The 23,153-nt window shown below is 43.1% G+C and overlaps 1 pseudogene; it reads left to right on the top strand.

The window, feature by feature from the left end:
- The first annotated feature begins 3,554 nt into the window (after positions 1-3,554).
- On the top strand, positions 3,555-3,965 carry LOC144234458 (small ribosomal subunit protein mS33 pseudogene; annotated as a pseudogene).
- Positions 3,966-23,153: the final 19,188 nt, after the last annotated feature.

Raw genomic sequence — 23,153 nt, 5'->3', positions numbered from 1 at the left:
GTAGCCAAGGGAGACCCTTGCAGACCTCTCCTCTCTAGAACTGTGAGAACACATCTGTGTTGTTTAAATCACTAAGTCTGTGGGTGTCACAACAGCCATAGGAAACTATTACAGGCTTTGCTGGAAGGAATAAATATTTGTACACTGTGTTATCTGAGATAGAAATCACACTAACATTTCAGAATATTACTTTTCTTATAATCTTTTTTTAACATTTATTTATTTACTTTGAGAGAGAGAGAGAGAGAGAGAGCATGTGAGCTGGGAAGGGGTAGAGTGAAAGGAAGAGAGAGGATCCCAAGCAGGTTCTGTGCTGTCAATGCAAAGCCCAATGTGGGGCTGGGTCTCATGGAACAGGTAGATCATGACTGACCTGAAATCAAGACTTGGACACTTGGGATACCTGGGGGCTCAGTCGGTTAAGTGTCCGACTTCGGCTCAGGTCATGATCTCACGGTTAGTGGGTTCGAGCCCCGTGTCAGGCTCTGTGCTGACAGCTAGCTCAGAGCCTGGAGCCTGCTTCAGATTCTGTGTCTCCCTCTCTGACCCTCCTCTGCTCTCTCTCTCTCAGAAATAAATAAAACATTTAAAAATTTTTCAAAAGAGTTGGACACTTAACTGACTGAGCCACCTATGTGCCCCTAGAATATTACTTTTTAAGTTATTTATTTATTAATTTTGAGAGAGAGTGTGAGTGGGGGAGGAGCAGAGAGAGAGGGAGAGAGAGAGTTCCAAACAGGCTCTACACTGTCACTACGGATCCTGATGCGGGTTCAAACCCGTAACTGTGAGATCATGACCTGAGCCGAGATTGGATGTTTAACTGACTGAGACACCCAGGCAACCCAGGTTTTGATGTTCTTACTGCTCTATTCTTCTCCCCAAAATTTCCCAAGGCAAAGGCAATTCAATACATTTACTAAACTGGTTCATTTTTCTCTGGAGAACACAGAAGACGGCATATCCCAGTTGATCTTTCAGTTCAGTGGGGCCATGTGACCAGTTCTGCCCCATGGAGTCCAGGCAGGAGTCATATATGATTCCCCCATGCACAAGCCCGCTCATCTGTCTCTCCCTTCTAAGTGGTCTTTTGTTTAATGTTATATTTTTGAGAGAGAGCGAGAGCAAGAGAGCAGGGGAGAGGCAGAGAGAGATAGAGACACAGAATCTGAAGCAGGTTCCTGGCTCCATGCTGCCAGCACAGAGCTCAACGTGGGGCTCGAACTCACAAGCTGTGAGATCATGACCTGAGCCAAAGTTGGATGCTCAACCACCTGAGCCACCCAGGTGCCCCCCTTCTCAGTGGTCTTAAAGCCACTCGGTGGCTCCAGTATGAAATCAGCCTGAATATACCCCCACCTCTTACTTGCCTACCCCTGCATTGTACTGAGAAAATGAAGGAGGAGAAAACATTTTTATTGAGTTCAGCTACTAGAATTCTGGGGATTGTTACTGCAGTTAGCCTGCTCTAATTTTGTTTAATTCTTTTAAAGTATATTACATGTATATACATATATGTGCCTATATATGTATGTTACTTTGACATGTGATTTCTATATTAGCTAAAGCTGCAGCTGGCTGTGGGGATTAAGGAGGGAACTTGTGATGAGCACTGGGTGTTGGATGTGTGTGCTGAATTATTAAATTCTACAGCTGAAACTGATATTACACTCTATGTTAACTGACTGGAATTTAAATGAAAACTTAAAAGAAAAAAACCCCCACAGCTGAGCATTACCAGAAAATTGTTTTTAAGTTTATTTATTTTAAGAGAGAGAGAGGGAGGGAGAGAATGAGTGGGGGAGGAGCAGAGAGGTGGGGCGGGGGGGCAGAGGGTCCAAAGCAGGCTCTGTGCTAACATCAGAGAGTCTGATGCAAGGCTGGAACTCATGAACTGTGAGATCATGACTTGAGCCAAAGTCAGACACTTAACTGAGCCCAGGTGCCCTCAAAACATTTTTTTTCTTCCTTCCTTCCCTCCTTCCTTCCTTCCTTTCTTTTGAGACAGAGTGAGCAGAAGCGGGAGTTGGGGAGGGGCAGTGAGAAAGGGAGAGAGAGAAAATCCCAAGCAGACCCAGAGCTGTCAGTGCGTGCCCGATGTGTAGCTTGATCTGATCTCACAAACTGTGAGATCATGACCTGACTTGAAATCAAGTCAGGTGCTCAGCCGACTGAGCCCCTCAAGCAACCCATCAGAAATCTTTCTTAAAACAAGAAAGAGGTTTGTTTGCTTACCATGTCTGTTGGTAGGTGGTATCAGAGCTGGTGTTGGTAGTTTAAAGACATGATCAGGGGCGCCTGGGGGGCTCAGTCGGTTGAGCATCCGACTTCGGCTCAGGTCACGATCTTGCTGTTGGTGGGTTCGAGCCCCACATCAGGCTCTGTGCTGGCAGCTCAGAGCCTGGAGCCTGCTTCTGATTCTGTGTCTCCCCCTCTCTCTGACCCTCCCCTGCTCATGCTCTGTCTCTCTCTCTCCCAGAAATAAATAAAACATAAAAAAAAAATTTAAAGACATGATCAAAGAAACAAGGATCTTCCATCTTCCTGTTTTCCTTTCTTGCTAATGGATGCTGGGCAACAAATATTTTATACATTCCAAGCAGGAAAGAGGAAAAGGAAGCAGCAGCAGCAAACTTCCACTTAAATCTCATTAGCCAGAAGTGAGTCACATGGTCGCAGTTAGCAACAAGACTGCCTGGGAGCATAAGCTTTTATGTAAGAATAGTAAGCAAAAAATGTTGGAATGAAGGTTGAGTGAGCCAAAGGACTATATCTGCTATTACCTCCTTTTTAGATTTTAACAATTGTAAACGAACAAGAATTTAAAAAGCTAGCAACAGAATTTTTCAAAGCTGTTGAAGTAGCTGTTAGAAAAGCTGTGAGGCAGAAGCCAGGTAAGAAGAAAATTTAGTGGACTCAAATGGATATAAAATGGATATCTACTGGAGTGCCTGGCTGGTTCGCTGGGTAGAGTGTGCAATTCTTGATCTTGGGGTTGTGAGTTTGAGCCCCACACTGGGTGTGGAGATTACTTAAAATAAAAAATAAAATGGATATCTATTAAAATTATCATGCTGTATGTGTCTATACCTTACACAAATCAATATCTATCTTTCTAGCCAGGTAGCTATCTATCTGATTTGTGCTTCAATTTACACCTACTAATATCTGCAGTTCACCAGACCTGTTCTTCTCAAGCATGGCACAGTTGTATGGTATATAGAGTGATGATATGCCCTGGTGTCCTGAGGACAATCACAGAGTGATTATTAATAGCATCTCCATTCATTCTCAAGGGTTTTGGTTTAGATGATACATTTTTGAGAGAGAGAGAGAGAGAGAGAGCGAGCGAGAGCATGCAGGGAAGGGGCAGAAGGAATGGGAAAGAAGATCTTAAGCAGGTTTCACGCCTAGTGCACAGCCCAGCATGGGGCCCAGTCTCTTGACTGTGAGATCATGACCTGAGCCAAAATCAAGAGTTGAATTCTTGGGGAGAGGGGCTTGAGGGAGAGGAAGGTCGCAAGTAGGGACTCTTACTCCTTGGTGCTCAAGAAATGTCTTAACTTTCAGAATATGCCTTGTGCATGAGTCGTCTCAGCGCCTGGCTATTCGGCAAAGTTGCCAGATCTACCGATTCCAAATCCATGCAAGTGGTGAAGCTCTTCGGTGAGCAGCCTTTAGCCAAGAGGAAGGAGACCTTTGACTGGTATCCAAAGCACAGCACTTGACTTTGCACCCGGTGGGACACTACCTTTCCTTGGCCTCTACGGAGATGAGCACCAGGACTCAAGGATGAGCAGATGCATCTAAAGAAGCTTCGTGGCAAGGGGACACCGAGGCAGGGAGAAGGGAAAAGAGCAGCAACAAAGGGATGGTGGTGGGTCCATCAGGAGAGAAAACTTCTCTCTCAGCAACTGACAGCAGAAGAAGGTGTATTCATCTTTCCACGTGCTGGAGGAGTGTAAGCTTCCCCAGTTGAGGATTGTTTGGAGGAACACCATCCAGTTGAGCTGTGACTGGTTTCTTGGACACGTTCTAACTCTGCAAAGCTATTTTGGTGTTGGTTTTTCACTCTGAGGTTTACCTCTTTCTCCAAAGAAAAGAATGCATAGGTGACTGAAAAAGTATTGGGGCGGAATTGGGATGTCAGAGACATGGGGGGAAACTCAATCAGCACCCTTTAGTGTCCTCGGCACCCCTTCTTGCTTCCCCCCCTGCACCAGCCCTGAACTCCTCCAGTCCTCTGCCCACTCGGCCACTGTCTCCACCACCAAGCTCATGCACCGGATGTACCTCTCCACCTTGAAGGGTATCTAATAAGATTTGTGGGATACGGCTATACCCACTAAGAGAGTACTGAATGAGTACAACGTACTGGGGTCCTGGTAATACCATGAGAAAACAGTCCCTACCACGTGGAACTTTCAGGCTTGTGGCAAAGACTGATTATATCATTACATAAATAAAATTATATTATATTTAAATGCTACAAGGGAAAGAGAAGAGTCAGACGCTTATCCAACTGAGTCACGTGTGCCCTAGATGATAAATTATATGGTTTCCCTTATGTCTAAAGAATTAAGACGCTCACCTACTGCAGGTGGGACAATTAGCAATGACCTAGAAGGGGTCAGTAAAGAGTTTACTTTCTATCCCGGGTCTCGGCACCAAAAAAAAAAAAAAAAAAACAAAACAAACAAACAAACAAAAAAAAAGAGTTTACTTTCTGGAAAGGAGTAAATGGCATTTACATTTCATTTGAATCCCACTAGAAGATCCAGAGGCGTCCTTCAGTTTGGGCATTACTTATTGCCATAAAAAAAGCCAAAATTTCTGTAGACTGGGAAATCCCAATTCCTCCTTTTTCTTTCCTTCTTCTCATTCAACTTTGATACAATCCTTTCTTTTGTTCTTGATAAGCAGGGCTAACTGAGGGGGTGGGAGGTGGGGGGGGAGGCTGGTGGATGGCTCAGTTTGTTACACCTTCCACTTTGGCTCAAGTCCTGATCTCACGGTTTGTGAGTTCAAGCCCTGCATAGAGCTCTGTGCTGACAGCTCAGAGTCCGGAGCCTGCTTCAGAATCTGTGACTCCCTCTCTCTCTGCCCCTCCCCTGCTCAGGATCTGTCTCTCTCTGTCTCTCAAAAAATAAATGTTAAAAAAATAAAAAAGAAAAAAAAAAAAAAAGAAAGGCTCACAGGGACACCTGCCTGGCTTAGTCGGTAGAGCATGCCATTTTTGATTTCAGGGTCTTGAGTTTAAGTCCCACATTGGGCCTAGAGCTTACTTTAAAAAAAAATAAGGAAAAAAAAGAATGGCTGAGAGAATTTACAGCAATTCAGGCATACTGGGGATAGGTGTGGTGGTGGAGGGCAGCGAATGAGCTTCCATTAATATAGACATTAAAATAGGAGGGAAATATTAGAACACTCATACATTTGGAAGGCATTGCACCAATTTGTTACTGGATTCTACCCCAAGGCACAATCAATTCACTGTACTTGTGAATCATATATATTCTTTAATAGTGGCACAACAAATGTTTTTACATCTTTGGGCACTTGCCCAATTATTTCCTTAGAAATTCCACTTCTATTTTTTTTTAATGTTTTATTTATTTCTGAGAGAGAGAGACAGCATGAGCAGGGGAGGGTCAGAGAGAGAGGGAGACACAGAATCTGAAACAGGCTCCAGGCTCTGAGCTAGCTGTCAGCATAAGAGCCTGATGCGAGGCTCGAACCCACGACCCGTGAGATCATGACCTGAGCTGATGCCGGACACCCAACTGACTGAGCCACCCAGGCGCCCCCACTTCTATTTTGTGTGTGTGTGAGCTCCACGCCTAGTGTAGAGCCCAATGTAGGGCATGAACTCACGACCCTGAGATCAAGACCTGAGTTGAGGGGCACCTGGGTGGCTCAGTCAGTCAAGCGTCTGACTTCAGCTCAGGTCATGATCTTACAGCTTGTGAGTTCGAGCCTCACATCAGGCTCTATGCTGACAGCTCAGAGCCTGGAGCCTGCTTTGGATTCTGTGTGTGTGTGTGTGTGTGTGTGTGTGTGTGTCTGCCCCTCCCCTGCTCTCTCTCTCTCAAAAATAAACATTAAAAAAAAAAAAAGACCTGAGTTGAGATCAAGTTGAATACCTAACCAACTCAGCCACCCAGGTGCTCCTCTGTTTATTTTTAAAAATTAGGGGCGCCTGGGTGGCTTAGTCGGTTAAGTGTCCGACTTTCGCTTAGGTCATGATCTCACGGTTCGTGGGTTCGAGCCCCGCATCGGGCTCTGTGCTGACTGCCAGCTCAGAGCCTGGAGCCTGTTTCAGAGTCTGTGACTCCCTCTCTCTCTGACCCTCCCCTGCTCACGCTGTCTCTCTCTCTCTCCTAGAAATAAATGAAAACATTAAAAAAAAAATTAAACAAATATACATACTAGTTTTTTATACATATTGACACCTTGTTGTACCTTTTAATTTACAGTATATGGAAGTAGATTTTTTTCTTGCACCTACTACCAACACAGAATAGTATTTTTTTTTTTGACCATCTGATCTGTGACAAATATCACATTTTATTTGTATAGTTTTTTGATTACCAGTATACATTAAACATTTTTCATACATTTAATGGTCAGTTACTTTTATTCTTCTATAATTCATTAGTCATGCTTTTTATCTATTTTTTTGAATGCGTTTTTCTTCTTGATTTATAAAAGAGCTCTTTCTATACTAGTGTAATTAGTATGATCTGCTTTGCAAACTCAAGGTACAGATGTGGTAGTTACATATGTTAATTTTCTCTATCATAGTTGAGACCTTCCCCATGCCCTATTAGAAGAAAGTTTAGTTTTCCCCATTGTGGTTTCCCCTGCTCTCCACTAATAGGCCAAGGATTTTGAGGGGGTGCTTACTTAGCCCAAAGAGCGAAAAAATTCTCTTCCATTTTTTTAAAAAAAGTTTTTATTTATTTGAAAGAGAGAGAGAGAGAGAGAATCACAAACGGGCTTTGCGCAGTGAGGAGCCTGACATGGGGCTCAATTCCACGAGCTACAAGACCATGACCTAAGCTTAGGTCTTAAAATTAAGACTCGGATGCTCAAACAACTGAGTTACTCAGGCACCCCAAGAATTCTCCTCTAAATGCCAAATACAGAGGCACCTGGGTGGCTCAGTCGGTTGAGGGTCCAACTTTGGCTCAGGTCATGATTTCACAGTTCGTGGGTTCAAATCCCATGTCGGGCTCTGTGCTGACAGCTAGCTCAGAGCCCGGAGCCTGTTTCAGATTCTGTATCTCCCTCTCTCCCTGACCCTCCCCTGCTCACATGTGCTTGCTCTCTCTCTCTCAGAAATAAATAAAAAAACAAAAAAATTAAAAAAATAATAAATGCCAAATACAGAGAGAACTAAAACTGGTGTCGACTCAGTCTTGCTGGGCACTCACTGGGCCTTTGTATAGGTACATAAAGTCTCCTTAAATTCAGAACTCTGTGGACAGAAATGGGGGTCTTGGTCCCCTCTTTCCTAAGGGTACTGAGCCACCTCTTCCCCCATGACTGGGCAAAACAAAGGGTAAGGCAGTTTTTACCGGTTAGGAGAGACGCATGCCTGCACACACACATACATACACTCCCCCAAAAAAGCTTTGTTAGAACCTTCTTGCAGGACACTGGGTGCCTTCCCAATTATATTTGCATAACTGAGACAGTCATTTTTTTAATTTTAATTTTTCATTTTTTAAGGTTTTTTTTCCCCCTTAATTTTGAGACAGCACACAAGTGAGGGAGGAGTAGAGATGGAGGAAGAAAGAGAGACTCCCAAGCAGGCTCCACACTGTCAGTGCAGAGCCTGACACAGAGCTCAAACTCCCCAACCGTGAGGGCCAACCAGGGGCGCCTGGGTGGCTCAGTCGGTTAAGCATCCAACTCTTGATTTTGACTCAGATTATGATCTCACAGTTTGTGAGATTGAGCCCCGTGTTGTTAACAGCACAGAGCCTGCTTGGGATTCTCTCTCTTCCCCTCTCCTGCTAGTGCTAGCTCTCTCTCTCTCTCAAAATAAATAAATAAACTTAAAAAATATATTTACCCAAACATTCTTTCGGTACTTTAATGTTCTCATTCTCTCACATTTAAAATATTCAAATAAATAAAATGAAATCAAATGAAATTTTCATCATATCCGAAGTTTATCTGGTGAGGAGTGAGGTAATGATCTTTTTGCTGTGTATGACTAGCCACTTGCAGCACAGACATCACTTATTAAGAATCTAACACTTCCCAGGGGTGCCAAGGTGGCTCAGTAGGTTAAGCGACCGAATTCAACTCAGGTCATGATCTCATGGTTTGTGGGTTCAAGCCCCGCGTCGGGCTCTGTGCTGACAGCTCAGAGCCTGGAGCCTGCTTCCTCTCTCTCTGCCCCTCCCCTGCTCACTCTCTTTCTCTATCTCTCAAAATACAGACATTTAAAAAAATTTTTTTTAAAAAGTGTTAAAAACATCTATCACTTCCCCATGATTTGAATGGTTCTTTTATCATATGCAGGAAATTCCCACGGCAATTATTTCAAAACTTTATGACTGTTTGAGCCCCGTCAGCCACTTTTCCCTCACTCTCAGCAGACAACTCTTTGCAAATAATTAAGCCTGTTAAAAACTCCTTCAACTCTATCACAACTCTACTCTTCATATAAACACAGACCATTGCTTATTTCTAGAACAAGGGTTGGCAAACATTTTCTGTAAGGGGACAGAGAGTAAATATTTACTTTTAAGTTTATTTATTTTGAGGGTGCCTGGGTGGCTCAGTCAGTTAAGTGTCTGACTTCGGCCAGGTCATGATCTCACAGTTCGTGGGTTTGAGCCCCACGTCGGGCTCTGTGCTGACAGCCAGCTCAGAGCCTGGAGCCTGCTTCGGATTCTGTGTCTCCCTCTCTCTCTGACCCTCCCCTGCTCATGCTGTCTCTCATTCTCTCTCTCAGAAATAAATAAAACATGAAAAAAAAGCTTATTTATTTTTTTAACTCCTCTCTACACCCAACGTTGGGTCAAACTCAAAACCCCAAGATCAAGAGCTGCAGTCTCTTCTGACTGAGCCAGCCAGGTGCCCCAGCTTTTAAATTTTTAAAAAATTATCAGATAGTAGGGGCGCCTGGGTGGCTTAGTCGGTTGAGCGTCCGACTTCGGCTCAGGTCATGATCTCGCGGTTCGTGGGTTCGAGCCCCACGTCGGGCTCTGTGCTGACTGCCAGCTCAGAGCCTGGAGCCTGTTTCAGTCTGTGACTCCCTCTCTCTCTGACCCTCCCCTGCTCACGCTGTCTCTCTCTCTTAGAAATAAATAAAACATTAAAAAAAAATTATCAGATAGTAAATATTTAATTAATTAATTTATGTTTATTTAAGATAGTATATATTTTATTTTTTATTTTATTTATCTATTTTAATGTTTTATTTATTTTTGAGAGAGAGATAGAGACAGAGTAAGCAGGGGAGGGTCAGAGAGAGAGGGAGACAGAATTCAAACACAGGCTCCAGGCTCTAAGCTGTCAGCACAGAGCCCAGCTCAAACCCACGAACCATGAGATCATGACCTGAGCCGAAGTCGGACGCTTAACCGACTGAACCACCCAGGCGCCCCAAGATAGTATATATTTTAGATGTTGAAGGCCAAGAGGTGAAACCAAGGAAATTATATAGTTATTTATATATTTACATATACCAACATATATTATGCAGTCTCACACACACACACACACACACACCCACACACCTGCCAATAAGAAGGGAATTTTTTTTATTAAAAAAGTTTTTTAGGAGTAATATTTTACTTAATTGGGGCTCAAACCATTGGCAAATATTCATCTGTTAAAACCATACTTCCGTCCAGGGGCCATGCAAAAATGGATTTGGCCCTGACCTTTGACATCTTCATTCTGTCCTTAAATGGAAATCTGCTCCAGAGAGTCCCTCCTACCCTCAAGGTCAGTTCCAAACCTCAATTCTTCTGGGCTCTTCAGACACAGTAGCCATAAATCTATTTAGCAATTCTATTCCAATTCCAAACAGCTTTCTAAACTCCTCTTCTCAGTGATTAATTTGTATATTTACATAATAAAAAAGCCCTTTGAAGGTCAAAGAAAATAGGCAGCAAATCCTGTTTGACCACAGTATATTTACAACCAAAGGAAGTGATAAAGCACATCCTCTGGTAAATCCACACATTTCTGTGACAAATGTAAGACAAAGTGTTTTAAAAAGTTAAAAAAAATCATTTATAGCTGGTTTCTGAATACAGACATAATTATGTATTCATCAGCTTGCTTTTCTACTTCCATTCTCTTTCTCTTACTATTAATTTATGGTATCTCGTGAGGATGGTGACTCTTTAACACAATAATGTGCTAGGTAGTTAGAAAAAGCCATCCTTTCCTACTGCCAGGGCACCTGGTGGCTCAGCCACTTCAGCTTCCGACTCCCGGTTCAGCTCAGGTCATGTAGGTTTGGGCCCCGCGTTGGGCTCCGCAGCTAGCAGTGTGAAGCCTGAGTGAGAATCTCTCTCTCCCTCTCGTTCTGCCCCTCTCCTGCTCCCACTGTCTCTGTCTCCCTATCTCCAAATAAATAAACTCAAAAAAACCCCCCAAAACACCACATACTACCGATGGAGTGTTTATTATAGGAACATTGCGCTGACGACAGGAAAGTGCGCATGGAGACCTGAGCTCAAATTCTGATGCTAAAACTAGCCCAGGACTCGTTTTTGTCAACTGTTTAATCACTGCTAACTTCGATTCTTTATTTTATCTTTAACAAATTTGTGGAGGGTTGCCCAGGTGGCTTAGGCGGTTAAGTACCCAACTCTTGATTTTCGCTTAGGTTATGATCTCATGGATCCATGGGTTCGAGCCCCAGGGAGGGCTGTGTGCTGAGAGGGAGGAACTTGCTTGGGATTCTCTCTCTCCTCACCTCTCTGCCCCTTCCTTTCTCTCTCACTCTCAAAATAAATAAACATCAAAAAAAAAAGTTTAAAAATTTTTGGAAATAATCTAAAGTGTACAGAAAAGGTATAAGTATAGCACAAAAAACTTTTTTTTTCCTGGATCATCTGAGAGCAAACAGCAGATAGGATGCCCTATCACTTCCAAAGACTTCCATGTGTGTCCCACAAACAAGAATATTCTCCTAAATAGCCACAGCACAATCATCAAAATCAGGGAATTAACATCCATATATTAGCATTACCTCAGACCCCATTCAGGTTTTACCAATTGTTCTAGAAACATCCTTTGTATCAAAATTAATTTGCCACTTAACCATTATAAAACAATTTTTTAAGTGTTTATTTATTTTTGAGAGAGAGACAGAGTGCGAGTGGGGTAGGGGCAAAGAGAGAAGGAGACACGGAATCCGAAGCAGCTCCAGGCTTCGAGCTGTCAGCACAGAGCCCCCCCCCCCTGCCCCCCATGGGGCTCGAACCCACAAACCATAAGATCGTGATCTGAGCCAAAGTCTATGCTTAACTGACTGAGCCCCCCAGGCGCCCCTACCCTTTAATCATCTTTAAAGGTACAGTTCAATGGCATTAGCACATCACCACCAACCATCTCGACTTTCTCATCTTTCCAAAATGAAACAGCGTACCCATTAAACAATAACTCTACAGTTTCTCCTCCCCCTGACTCCCAGCAAGCATCATTCTACTTTTTGTCTCTGTGAATCTGACCACACTAAGTATCTCACATAAGAACCATACAATGTTTATTCTTTTGTGTCTGGCTTATTTCACTTAGCATAATGTCTTCAAGGTTCATTCATGTTGTGGCATATGTCAGAATTTCTGTACTCCTTAAGGCTGAATAATGTTCCCTTTTGTCTATATTCTACATTTTGTTTATCCATTCACTCATCAGTGGACACTTGAGTTGTTTCCACCCTTTTAGTATTGAGAATAATGCAGCTATGAACGTTGGTGTATACAAATATCTGTTCAAGCACCTGTGTTCAATTCTTTTGTATATATACTCAGAAGTAGTATTGTTGGATTACATTAAAATTCTAATTTTTTGAGGAGCTGCCATAATGTTTTCAAGAGCGCCTGTACTATTCTACACTCCCCACCAGCAATCCACAAAGGTTCCAATTGCTCTACATCATTACCAACACTTATTTTCTGTTCTGTTTAGTTTTTTTCCTAATAGTCATTCCTAGTGCATATGAAGTGGTATCTCCTTGTGGTTTCTGTGTTTTTTGTTTTGTTTTGTTTTCCATGGTGGCTTTGATTTGCATTTTATCATGTCTTTTTAATCATATTCAATCTGGAATAATTCCTAAGGCTCTCCTTGACATTCATGACCTTGATACTTTTTTTTTTGTTACCCCAAATGAATAGTGGCTTAAATGGAAGTTTAATTGTCACTCCTATAAATTCCAAAACCAATGTTCCCAGGCTTCTTCTACCTTGTGTCTTTGCCATCTTATGTGGTTTCCAAATGACCTTGAAACTTAAAAAAAAAGTTTTAAATGTTTAGTTAGTTTTGAGAGAGAGAAAGACAGAGTGTGAGTGGGGGAGGAGAAGAGAGAGAGGAAGACACAGAACCTAAAGCATGCTCCAGGCTCTAAGTTGTCAGTACAGAGCCCGACATGGGGCTCGAACCCACTAATCATGAGATCATGACCTGGGATGAAGTTGGACGCTTAACCAACTGAGTCACCCAGGCGCCCCCCTGGATTCATGGTTTTGTTTTATTCAGAGTGTCATAATCTGTCACTATCATTATTTATTTTGATATTCAAATTGTTCCAGATTTGGCTATTGGCAGCTCATTTAAGCTGGCTTCTTTGACTTTTTAATACGTTGCCATCATTTTGCGAGGACTTCCTGACTTCCTACAACAGCAAGATATTTCGGGCTCATCTTGTATTTTCCCTGCCTTAGCCTTAGAATCAGCCATTTCACCAAGGAGCACTAGTTCTTTTTATTATTAAAAAAATTTTTTAAACATTTTTATTATTGAGAGACAGAGCATGAGCATGGGAGGGGCAGAGAGAGAGAGGGAGACATAGAATCTGAAACAGGCTCCAGCTTGAGCTAGCTGTCAGCACAGAGCCCAATGCGGGGCTCAAACCCACAAACTGTGAGATAATGACCTGAGTCGAAGTCGGATACTTAACCGACTGAGCCACCCAGGCGCCCCTACACTAGTTCTTTTTAAAAGAGAAGAGCATTTAAAAGCCAAGATCTGCGGTGTGCTAGGACTATTTGTTGCTGTTGGGGTATTGTTGTTCCCAAGACTTCCTGAGGCTAGGCCTAAGGAATATATGTATTTATATCACACACATACATATGCATATATGTATATATGAAGGGCGGCAGAATATGCCACCCCCAAATATGCCACTTTGTTTAAGGATTATTTTGAGTAAAAGGCACTTAAAAAAACAGCAAGTGCAGGAAGGGTGCTGCGATTCCCCCCCCTTTTCTTCCTGAAAGCAGGAGACGGAACTCCCATCTCCTGCTTTTATGAAGAGAATTCTTTATAAATAGACCTTGTTAGGTCCCTGTGTGTCCTGTTGTGGGCTTGGCTCCTGGTGGGGAACTGGTCTGGCCCCGGGGACAGCAGTCTGTTCTGCCCTTTGTGCCCACATTGGATCCCTTCCTAGGGCTCTGGGGCACATGTCTGATGTTGCCTCTGCCTCCTCCTCTCCCTCAGGAGGCTCCAAAGTCCTTGTTTCTGCGGCTGACTGTGAAACCTCAGGACCTCAGTGCGGTTGGCAACGTCGGGGCTGAGCTAGCTGGCTCTTTGGACAAGAATGAAGTAAAGAAGATCTTAGACCAGTTTTACAAGAGGAAAGAAATTCAGAAACTTGGTGCCTATCATGGACTCGATGCTCGTCTCTTCCACCAGGCTTTCATAAGCTTTAGAAATTATATCATGCAGTCTCATTCCCTGGGTGCGGATATTTGCTTTAGTGCAGCTCATGTAGATGATATAGTTCCATCTTTGTCAAGACATGCGAAACAGTATTTCTTGTGTTGGATTGTAAGGATGATCTATGTAAAATAAGTGACTTGAGAATACCACCTAACTGGTGCCCAGAAGCCAGAGCCATACAGTAGAAGATAATGTTCCGTTCAGACCCCACAAACAGTGGAAAGACTTATCGATACAGAAATACTTGTCAGCAAAATCTGGGGTATAAACAGAAATAGATACAATCCCTGTTCTCATGTAACTTATTAAGGGAGACAAATATCAGGGCTCCTGGGCTCAGTCGGTAGATAGAGCATGTGACTCTTGATCTTAGGGTTTTGAGTTCAAGCCCCATGCTGGACACAGAGCCTACCTTAAAAAAAAAATCTTAAAAAAAAAAAAAGATAAATATTAATCAGATAATCATGCTAATGAATGCATTATTACAAACTGAAAACTTAATGATAAAAGGAAATACGTGTACTTTATAGTTGCTGGTCTATATTCCAAACTCTTTCCATTCATTAATTTAATCATATAAAATAACTTACTATGTGCAATACAATATGTATATAGTTTTATTATGCCCACCACTATTTTACGCATTTGCAGATAATGAAACTTAGTCAGAGAGAGGTTAAGTAACTTGTCACACAGCTAATAAGTGGCAGAGCTGGAATTCAAACCCAGATGGGTTTGGCCCCTGCTTCTAACCATCATACTACACTGCTTCTCACAGAAGCTCTGAAGAAAAGAAACAGATTTAAGAAAGAAAGCAAAATGATTTAAAGTTTATTTAAGTAATCTCTACAGGCAACAAGGGGCTTGAACCCATGACCCTGAGATCGAGGTCTCTTCCAACTGAGCCAGCCAGGTGCCCCAGAAAGAGAACTGATTTAGACAGAAGCCTTCTGAGGAAGTACTCCTTGAGCTGTGACCCCAAGTTGGAGTAGGAATTAACTCTGCAAAGTGGATGGTGGTGGTAGGGGAAATGATCACTCAAGCTTGAGGCCATAATGTGCAGTGTCCCTGAGGCAAGGTGGAACATGCCACAGTGAAGAAACTGAAAGGCCAGTGTAGCTAAGTTGTGAAAACCAAGGGGAAAGTGGGATATTACGTGGTTAAAGATGTAGTCCAGGACAAACAAAAGGTCTTGCAGGCCCTTAAAATTTTTGTTTTTCATCCTAAAAGCAAGGGAAACTCTTAGAGATGTGGGTTCAGAAAGCAGGGATCAGTTTTCTTTTGAAAAGACTACTCTTACTACAGTTTATTTATTTAATTTTTAAATGTTTTATTTATTTCTGAGAGAGAGAGAGAAAGAGACAGTGTGAGCAGGGGAGGGTCAGAGAGGGAGATACAGAATCCGAAACAGGCTCCAGGCTCTGAGCTGGTTGTCAGCACAGAGCCCGATGTGGGGCTTGAACCCACGAACCGTGAGATCATGACCTGAGTTGAAGTCGGACGCTCAATAGACTGAGCTCCCCAGGTGCCTGTCATCAGTTTAGACAGTGGGTTGCAAAGGAGTCACAAGTGCATGTGGAGATGAGGAGGTGGTGCTATCTTGAGGGTCGTAAGTTGACTCAGGGTGGGGACAATGGAAATAGAGACAAATGGAGGGGTCTGGAGAAATATTTAGAAAGTCAAATTGACAGGACTGGGTAAGAGGTTGGATATGAGGGTAAGAAGTTGTAGGTTTCCACTCTCATATCTAACATGTCAGTAAAATCAGCTAATTATCTTCTAAGTGTCTTTCTTTCTAGTGCAACTGAGTGAATGGTAACACCATGAGGTGGGGGCTGAGGAAGAAGATGAAGAGGTTTAGGGAGGAGACTGTTGAGTCCTCAACATGCTGAATTTGAGGTGCCTTTAAGACATTCATGTGGACGTATTGAAGAGGCGGCTGTCAAGATGGATCTAGACTTCAAAGGTTAGACCTGGGCTAAAGTGATACACTTAGGAACTATCATTTCATGCATGGCAAATAAAGCTGAAGCACAGATGAGTTTGCTAGGGGTGAAAAAAACTGATTGAGAAGGTAAGGGGGTCTGGAGTTAGTATTTGAGAAAATCCAAGAAGAGTAAGGAGTGCAGGAAAGGGCTTAGTAGGCCTGCATGGCTTAAACCCCACCCATTCCAAAGAAAGGCCTGTCTTTAGTCAAACCGGCACTTGAAAGACCCTGGGAGATAGTATCTGAGCCCTTGGAATACGCTGCTTGGTAAGAGTGTCCTGTACGCCCGAGGCTGGGGCCATGTTGTATTAGTCTGACCTCTGTAGCCTGGAGACAGAGTAGCTGGGATCAGTTAGGTGGGTGCTCTATGCTGAAGGGGCAGGTCCCAAATAAACACCCCATATACCAAGGCTTGGGTGAGTTTGCCTGTTTGGCAACCTGTGTGCTGTCACGTGTCTTCCTGGGAGAATCAATGCTTGTGCGACTCCACCAGGAGGGACACCTGGAACCGTACGCCTGTTTCCTCTTAGACTTTACTCTATGTACCTTTTGTCTCTGTTGATTTTAATCTATCATTTCACTGTAATAAACCATACCCTTGAGTATAATAGCTTTCCTGAGTTTTGTGAATGCTTCTTGTCTGGTCGTTGGGACCCTTGATAAGATCTGCAAAAGAGAGACAGCAGTCTAAGAGGTAGTGGCAAATCAGGAGAGTATGGTGTCGTGAAAGCCAAGAAAGGTAAGGGGTTCCAGAAGGGAAGGCCACCGGTGTTACATCCCGCTGAGAAGAAGAGTAACGTCAGGGATTAAAATATGTCTGAAGGGTTTTAAAATATGGAGGCCATTGATGACCTTGATCAAGAGCTGTTTTGGTGATAGGAGTGGACTGAGGAATGGGTGGGATGTGAGGAGAGACCTTTAGAGAAACAACCTGAAATTTGAAAAAAAGATTGCATGTTAATTCCACCTGTATTTATAGTAGCAAAATACGTCAACTTAGGTTATCTAATAACGTAATAGGAACCCTTCAAATTTATTTACTGAAAACATCTACAATGGGTATACTTGCTGAATCAGCAATTTTATCTTTAGGAACATTCAGGAGAAATGATTACAGACATGCAAAGAATCATTCATCATAATGTTTATCACAATATTGTTTATAATAGAAAAATTGAACACTGTAACAACAGCTAATACAGTACAGTACACTCAAGTGATGTGTACTTATTGACTAATTTGGGATGTATTTTATTGGTTGCAAGAATTAGAGACAATGTATGTGGAAAGTACTTTGTAAACTGTAAAATCCTGTTTAAATGTCACATTTATTACTAATGTGCTCCTGAAACGCCTGAGAAATATAAAAAAAAAACAAGAATTAGCAACCAGGCTCGACTCTGACGTCTGTCTCCTCTTTCCTGGTTATCAGTGGTTCTCATATTCATTTAGGCAACACAGAGCCTGGAAGTCAGAGTGCACTTTGAACAACATCATGAAATGCTGACAAATGACTATTATTTTTCTACGATTTCAGTTATCTTAAGCCTTATGATTAGATAATTTACAAGTCTGTGCTGATGGTATATCTCCTCTGCTTTAATCCTTCTGATAAGCTGACAAAAACACTACTACCAATCAAAATATACAGTTCTACAGTTTTACGTGTTTTTGAATAGCTGTTTAAAGACAATCCTAAGGGACACCTGGGGGGCTCAGTTGGTTAAGTGCCCGACTCTCGATCTCAGCTCAGGTCATGATCTCACAGTTTGTGAGTTCGAGCCCTGCATCGGGCTCTGTGCTGGAAACATGGAGCCTGCTTGGGATTTCCCTCTCCCTCTCTTTCTGCCCCTCCCTGGCTTGCTCTCTCTCTCTCAAAAAATGAATAAATAAACATAAAAAAATAAAGACCATCCTGAATTATGACTTAGTCTTACTTAGATAATAAAGGATTCAAAAGCAAAGTTTAATTTGCTGTTATATTTGTCATGCTGACTTTTAAAAGCATCTAATCTTATAGATAATTTATAAAATGTGAGAACTGTTAAATATTCTTTGACATCATGTATAAACCACACTAAAATGCCTTTCATTAACTAAAAGGCGGTATTTTAGATACAGGGAATTTCAAATGACATAATTAAGACCAAAAAGATAAAATGGACTTTGCTACCCTATCTTCTGTTCTTTGGTGGCCTAATGAACAGACTGGAAGACAGGCGAGTCTTGCTCGGTTCGATGAGACAGTGAAGACATCTCCTGAGTATTTAAATATATTAATGTAACCAGTTATATAAATCTAAATATAAAAGCAATCCCTATAGGTTTCGAGATGGGATTCACCATCTTTGTGAAAAGCTGAACATTACTAATCAAGTCTAGTTATAGCTTTAGAAGGGAAAACAGTGCTAGCACTTGCCGAAAAGGAATTACCAAAATTTAAAAAGGTGATTGTAGGGGTGCCTGGGTGGCTCAGTTGGTTGGGCATCTGACTTTGGCTCAGGTCATGATCTCACGGTCCGTGGGTTCAAGCCCTGCCGTTGGGCTCTGTGCTGACAGCTCAGAACCTGAAAGCTGCTTCAGATTCTGTGTCTCCTCTCTCTCTGTCCCTCTCACACTTGCTCTCTGTCTCTCAAAATAAAAGACATAAATTTTTTTAAAAAGGTGATTGTATTAATGAAATAAGCCAGTTTTGTTTAAATCAGGACTATCCAACAAAAATATTCTACCAGCCATTCGGGATCATAATTCTAGTGTACAAGATCAATTTTTTTAACGTTCTACACCCAACATGGGGATTGAACTCAGAACCCTGAGACCAAGAGTTGCATGCTCTACCAACTGAGCCAGCCAGGCACCTCTGCATGAGCTCAATTTAAATATGTTACTCATAGGGATGCCTGTGTGGAGCAGGGGGTTAAATGCTGACTCTTGACTTCAGCTCAGGTCACGAGCTTTTACTTTGAGAGTTCCAGCCCTGCATCGGGCTCTGCACTGTCACTGGAGAATCTGTCAGTGCCCTGCTTGGGATTCTCTCTCTCTCTCCTCTCTGCCTCCTCCACCTCCTAGCTTTGCGCATGTGTGTGCTCTCTCTCAAAATAAATAAATAAATAAACATTAAAGGAAAAGATGTCACAAATAAAAGAAATTACGATTTCTTTTTTGTAAGAAATAAGGCAGTGGCCAACTATTACTCATTAGTAACTTTAAAAAAATTTTTTTAAATGTTTTATTTATTTCTGACAGAAAGAGAGTGCGGTGTGCAAGCGGGGGAGGGGCAGAGAAAGAGGGGGACAGAGGATCTGAAGCAGGCTCTGTGCTGACAGCAGCACACCTGATGCAGAGCTTGAACTCAGGAACCCTGAGATCATGACCTGAACTGAAGTTGGACACTCAACCGAGCCACCCAAGCACCCCTTGTTAGCAGCTTTTTGAAATAGCTGTCAAGTTTATCTTTTTTTTTAAGCTGGTTTTTTTTTTTTTTTTTGGTTCTCTCTCACACACACACATGCACACGCACACACATTCAGCAAAGCCTGATATGGGGCTCCATCCCAGGACCCTGGGATCATGACTTGAGCTGAAATCAAGAGCCACCCAGGCGCCCCTCTTTTTTGCCTTCTTAACGCTGCCAAAGGTTATTTTTGCTCCAGGGATGTACTTCTTGGTATTCCCCAAATACACCTCTCCTCAGATGATGCCTTCGTTCTTGTTGGGGTCAGTGTAAGGGAATCTGAAGCCTGAGTGGACTTCTACCCAAATAAACCAAGGGAATTTCTTTCTAATGCTTTTTTTTCTTTTCCCTGGTGTGGCACTGGACACACTTCTGGACAAAAATCTTACTCTTCTCAACATCACCCTTTTTATTTCTTCTTTCAATGACTGTTAGGAAAGTCCCTGTTCTGAAGGTGGACATCCTGCTGAGCCCAAGGACGAGCTAGGTCCGAGGTGCATGTGCCTATGAATCTTTGTTCAGGAGTCAACTTTAAACTCACCAAATTTCATCTTTAATACCTGTCGGCCTTACCCGCTCGTGAGGGCAACTATGAAATTCAAGAAATGCCCCAAATCTCAAGTGCAGTTCAGCCTCCCTCTGCTGGCCCTTAGGCACAATTCTGCTGCTGCTCCTGGCCGTGTTTGTTCTCCCCAAGAGCTGCAGAACCGGCCCTTCCAAGGCTTCCTGCCTTGTTACTGCAAACTTCCTGTGCCCAGCCAGTGGCTTACGCTCTCACCCCCATCGCATGTCCTTCACTTCTAATGCTTTTTCTCTTTGCCGGTTTTCTGGACAACTGGAATGTTCCTTCCACTTCTGGCTACCAACGATTTTGGCGGGCGGGGGGGGACGGTTCTCCATAGCAGAGCTGCTAGGCATCTGCACATGGTTCTCTTATTTCAGAACTGTGTTATTCTCATAATACTCATGCTAGAGAGACAGAGGTAACAGGTAGCCTTGGCCAGGGCGTGGTTGGACACAGCCTCTACTTACAGCCACTGTTCAGTCCATAGCATAATTTTTCTTCTTGACATTTCCCTCTGAGGTACCTTTGTTTCTCCCTCTAGTTCAGTCCCCTTCAGGGATCTTTGGGTTTGCTTTTTATACTCACTTTAGCATTACTCTGTGCCACGTACTAAAAGCACTTTACACCTATTTGTCAGACATCCTTAAGGTAGGTCTTACTGATAACAAATGCCTTTTTACAAATGAGGAAACTGAGGCAAGTTAACTAAATTACCCCAATTACACAGCTAGTAGGTGGTGAAACCAAGCTTCAAATTAGGCAGTCTGGCTGTAGGGCCAAACATTGAACCTCCGCACTATGCATTCTCTCCATCAGACAGGTTTGTGCATATGGTATCTGAGCCTCATGAATATTTTCATAGTTTCTCCCCTAAGATTTCTGGGCCACCTTTGTAAATCAAGGACGTACCTGGGTATCTGTTTGTGTTTGTCTATCCATCTGCCTAAAGTGGGGCTTGAACTCACAACCCCAAGATCAAGAGTTACACGCTCTACTGACTGTGCCAGACAAGCATCCCAAGATGTACCAGGATATCTGTTTAAATGTCCCCAAATACTCCATGACAGCTTAATTTAGGGCCCTGCATTTGAGAGCACACAGTAAATTTCATGAAGGGCAAATTCCTCTCCATAAAATTATAGTTTCCAAAAACACACTAGATTTTAATAAGGGCAAGTAGTAGCAGGCATCAAAAAGTTAAGAAAAATTCAAGGAAGCAACAATTCTGTTTGAGAGATTCAGCCCCATTAACGCACTTGTTTCAAGTGAATATGGAAGAAAGTCTTTATTTGCTCTTTATTATATATGCTCCATAGTTTTCACCATCTGCACAGATACCATGCAGGGCCCAACAACCAGCATCCCTGTTATTCTACGAGCCGCCTCGCTGGTCTCCCTTCCCCTCTGAACCCCTGCACCTGATTTCTCCAGGAAGCAGCCCCAGCGACTCTTCACTGCTTAGAGTCTTGGCTCAAAACTCCTCCAAGACTTCCCCAGCTCGCTCAGCATCTTAAAACTAGGTTCCGAGCACTCCTCTGCTGCTCCAGCGGTGGAAATTTTTCCAAGGGGAACAAAAGTTAAGGACTGCTTTAAGGAAATTAGTCACATATGTAAAAATGAAACACAGGGACACATACACAGGTTTTTAATGCAGTGCTTACATCTATAAAAATGAAAAACAGAGGGGCGCCTTGGGGGCTCAGGCGGTTAAGCGTCCGACTTCCGGCTCAGGTCATGATCTGACGGTTCGTGCGTTTGAGCCCCGCGTCGGGCTCTGTGCTCGGAACCTGCAGCCGGCCTCGGATTTTGGGTCTCCCTCTCTCTTTGCTCCTCCCTGCTTCGAACTCTGTCTCTCTCCGTCTCAAAAATAAACATTAAAAAAAAGAAGAAAAATGGAATGGACACCGGACCCTCTTTCCAGTAACGTTACACACATCCAGGTCTGCATGAACTAAGTGAAAAAGAGAAAGAGGAGCCATCTCAAAAGGACATTCCCAATAACACGTTACTTTCCATGCTCACAGTTTATTTAACAAAAGATGACATTTTTGATGAATGCTGGTGTTTTAAACTGCATGGTAGTGTTTGTTAAACTTTTCTGTTGGATCGTTTTATTTGCTTATTTTAATATTTATTTTATTTTTGGGAGAGCGCAAGCGGGGGAGGGGCAGAGAGAAGGGGACAGAGGGTTTGAGGCGGGCTCCGCACTGACAGCACCCACCATGGTGTGGGGCTCGAACTCAGGAACCCCGGGATCATGACTGCGCCCAAGTCGGACGCTCAACCGACTGAGCCACCCAGGTGTCCCCTCCATTGGACAGATTTAAGAGTAACAACTTAAAAATGTCACTATTGCAAGAAGTCAGTAATTGCACTCTTTGCAACTACTTCCATGCATGCTGGAAAATTCTAGAATCAACTACTTACGACGTTGGAGGAAACAGTTTTTCAGATTTGTTTCCAAGTGCACAGAAGTTTAAAAAATCGAGGGCCCTTCCTGTGTGCGAGCTGCCCCCTTAACTCTCTCATCTTAACGGTGCGGGGCTCTCTCCCTCGTTGGAACCTCAAGCCCCTCGAACTCCTTGCTGTTCCTCTAACGAGCCGAGACTCCCTGTCGGCCTCAGGTCCTTTGTACTTACTGTTTGCTCTTCTGCCCGGAACACTCTTCTGCAAGAGTCACAAGTCCTGGTCGTCTATCAAGAGGCCTTTCTCAGCCTTTTCCGATTTCTTTTAATCTGCTTATTTTGTCCTCATGGCACTTCTCAGTCCCTGGCATAGATTGATGGTCAATCCTCCTCCGTTAGATTGGAACCTCCTCGAAGGCAAAGATCTTTGCTTTCTGCTGTGATCTCTACAACACTCCCCTACTGCATGGTCAGAGGTCGCTATCTGTGAGCGAATAAATGAAAAATGTTTTGAGACGGCTGATTTTTAGGGACTTGTGCAGGCTCAGAGAATACCAGCTCCTTGGGGACACTGTCAGAAGACGAAAGCGCTTCGTGATCCTCACATTAAAACAGCGGCTGCGCTGCATAAGCATCTCGGGTACTTGTTTTCACAGAGACAAACGCTGCTGACAGCTTCTATGACCCGTGTCATTAGGGCATTTGGAACCCAACTCGCGCCGGGACACTAAATGGGACTTTCGGGACATAACATTGGGTAGATCGGTGGCTCCTGAAACCGACGCCCATCGGAATCCGTCGAAGCGACTTTTCAACATCCAGCAG

Source organism: Crocuta crocuta, unplaced genomic scaffold, assembly GCF_008692635.1.
Source record: "Crocuta crocuta isolate KB4526 unplaced genomic scaffold, BGI_CrCroc_1.0 scaffold180, whole genome shotgun sequence".
NCBI classification, from domain to species: Eukaryota; Metazoa; Chordata; class Mammalia; order Carnivora; family Hyaenidae; genus Crocuta; species Crocuta crocuta.
Note: the sequence above shows the minus strand (reverse complement) of the source record. Positions and strands in the feature narration are given on the sequence as shown.